Source organism: Mus pahari, chromosome X (genome assembly GCF_900095145.1).
Source record: "Mus pahari chromosome X, PAHARI_EIJ_v1.1, whole genome shotgun sequence".
Lineage (NCBI taxonomy): Eukaryota > Metazoa > Chordata > Mammalia > Rodentia > Muridae > Mus > Mus pahari.
Window position 1 is genome coordinate 137,784,398 of NC_034613.1, and position 2,683 is coordinate 137,787,080.

Sequence of the window (2,683 nt, forward strand, 5' to 3'; positions counted from 1 at the left end):
GGCTCCTAGGACCAGTCTGCACAGTCTTCGCGGTTAGCTCCTCCGGATCAGCCATGACCTCTCAGATTCGTCAGAATTATTCCACCGAGGTGGAAGCTGCGGTGAACCGCCTGGTCAATCTGCACCTGCGGGCCTCCTACACCTACCTCTCTCTGGGCTTCTTTTTTGATCGGGATGGTGTGGCTCTGGAGGGCGTAGGCCACTTCTTCCGCGAATTGGACGAGAAGTGCGAGGGCGCCAAGCTTCTCTTCGAGTTGCAGAATGATCGCGAGAGCCGTGCACTCTTCCAGGATGTGCAGAAGCCATCTCAAGATGAATGGGGTGAAACCCAGGAGGCTATGGAAGCTGCATTGGCCCTAGAGAAGAACCTGAACCAGGCCTTCTTGGATCTGCATGCCCTGACTTCTGCCCGAGCCGACCCTCATCTCTGTGACTTCTTGGAAAGCCACTTCCTGGATAAGGAGGTGAANCTCATCAAGAAGATGGGCAACCACCTGACCAACCTCCGTAGGGTGGCAGGGCCACCACCAGCGCAGACTGGCGCACCCCAGGGATCTCTGGGCGAGTATCTCTTTGAGCACCTCACTCTCAAGCAAGACTAGGAGGTCTCTGCCTTCCAAGGGGCTCCTCCTCTGCTCTGCACCAGCCTGCCTTGGGACCTCCACCTGAATGAACCTCTCAAGCCACTAGGCAGCTTTGTAACCGCTCTGGAGCCTCTGTCAAGTCTTGGACCAAGTAAAAATAAAGCTTTTTGAGACAGAAAAAAAAAAGAATATCAAAAGAAAATTTGGTGGCTATCTCAAATCTTACTATTACTGCCTGGGGGAAGTTACCCTCTGCTGGGTCACAAACCTTGGCTTTGGCAGACATCTGCCAGGGCGGAGAAGAGCCTTCTGCTGATTCTGTGGCCTGTCTAACAGATGCAGTCACAAAAATAATTCTTAATGAAGAGGCGGCAGGTGTCTTGCCGAGGCAATTAGCTTATGAAAATGCTAAGAAAGCCTTCGGAGACTTGCTTAGACCTGCAAGGCATTCTGGAACTATTCCAGATCTCATCTGCCCCGGTGCTGACGTTACACACGCTGGCTGGCCGGCACAGTGACCAGCAGTGGCAGCAGCTTTCCAGGGGCTTTCCCTATTTCAAAAAGGGGGACCTAAAAAAATAAAGGTCCAAGCATTGGCCTTGGTTTCAACTGTGGCCAGCCCAGGCACTGAAGCTACCCGTGCCCTCCTGGGTAAAGGGGAAGGAAATGGACCAGTGCGGAGAGCTATGGGCTGAGCAGGGGCTGCCCCTCCAACTACAGAGAGAATGTGGATGGAAATATCACAAAAATGCCATGCCATTCCCTCCCCATTAAAGGGAATTTTCCTCAGTAGTGCAACTTTCAGGGGGCCCAGACCCAGGTCCCTTAAATAATGGGGCCAGCATGAGTCCTTATGTTCCAGTCAACCAAGGATGTCAGCTGACTCCCTATGTTGGGCCACCCCAGGGAGCCCCAGGGATCACAGAACTGGACTTCAGTTCCACTGCCTCAGTCATATTAACTCCTTATTCTCCACCGGTGACCATGCCCACTGGGGTACATGGTCCTTTGCCCGTGGGCATGATGGGACTCATCTTAGAAGCTCTACCTCCTTATAGGGGATAAGGAATACATGTAATTCCATGAGTTATCGATTCTGACTACACAGGAGAAATAAAAATCATGTTACAGATGCCCACAAAAACGTACAGATTCATGCAAGACAGAGGTTTGCTCAAATGCTGTTGTTGCCGTTATATGTCAGGGATCAGTCAATACAAACTCAAGCCAGAGAAGAGGAAAGCTTTGGCTCAAGTAATCTAGTGTTTTTGAGTGGAAGAAGTAAAGAAAACCAGACATTTTAAGGTGATAACAATAACTGGAAAAGTTATCAAAGTCCTTTTGCATACCGGAGCAGATGTCTCTTGCATAACTGGCAAAGACTGGCCTGCAAATTGGCCCACCACATATACTCCCTCCATAGGATATGGCATGGGACATGCCTCCAAAGTTGCTCAAAGCATGGCCACTTTGCATTGGGAAGAACAGGAGAATAGAGGAACCTTCCAGCCTTATATAAGTCTTATAGAGTCTACCCTTCACACTCTGGGAAAGAGACTTGCTCGGTCAAATGGGAGCTTGTCTGCTGATAGATCCTGTCATGCAGCAGATGGGAAAGATGGGCTTTGATCCTCATAGAGGACTTGGCAAAAGGTCACAGGTCATGCTTATACCCATTGAGCCACCTATGGCCCTGACAGCAGAGTGCCACCAGGCATGTCTGACTTTTCTTTTCCTGATCTACTTTCCAGGGTTTGCAGAGAGTAGCACAACCTGCCACCCACCAAACTGTGGTGACGTGTAGCCAACGGGACATACATGCAAGGAAGAGGGTCCTGCCAGCCCAGACACTAAAGCCACTGACGCAAGAGGCTGGAGTAGGCTGTGGTAGAGGAGCAGGGTTCCTCCTCCTTCCTAGGCCAAGCACAGATGAGATCTAAAGAGACAGCCAGGGGGCTGGTGAGATGGCTCAGTGGGTAAGAGCACTGCACCCGACTGCACTTCCGAAGGTCCGGAGTTCAAATCCCAGCAACCACATGGTGGCTCATAACCATCTGTAACAAGATCTGATGCCCTCTTCTGGAGTGTCTGAAGACAGC

General features: G+C 50.9%; 1 pseudogene across 1 annotated transcript; it reads left to right on the forward strand.

The window, feature by feature from the left end:
- The first annotated feature begins 43 nt into the window (after positions 1–43).
- On the forward strand, positions 44–612 carry LOC110314077 (annotated as a pseudogene). The gene has a single exon (XR_002380147.2). The product of XR_002380147.2 is annotated as a ferritin light chain 1 pseudogene (transcript).
- The last annotated feature ends 2,071 nt before the right edge of the window (positions 613–2,683 follow it).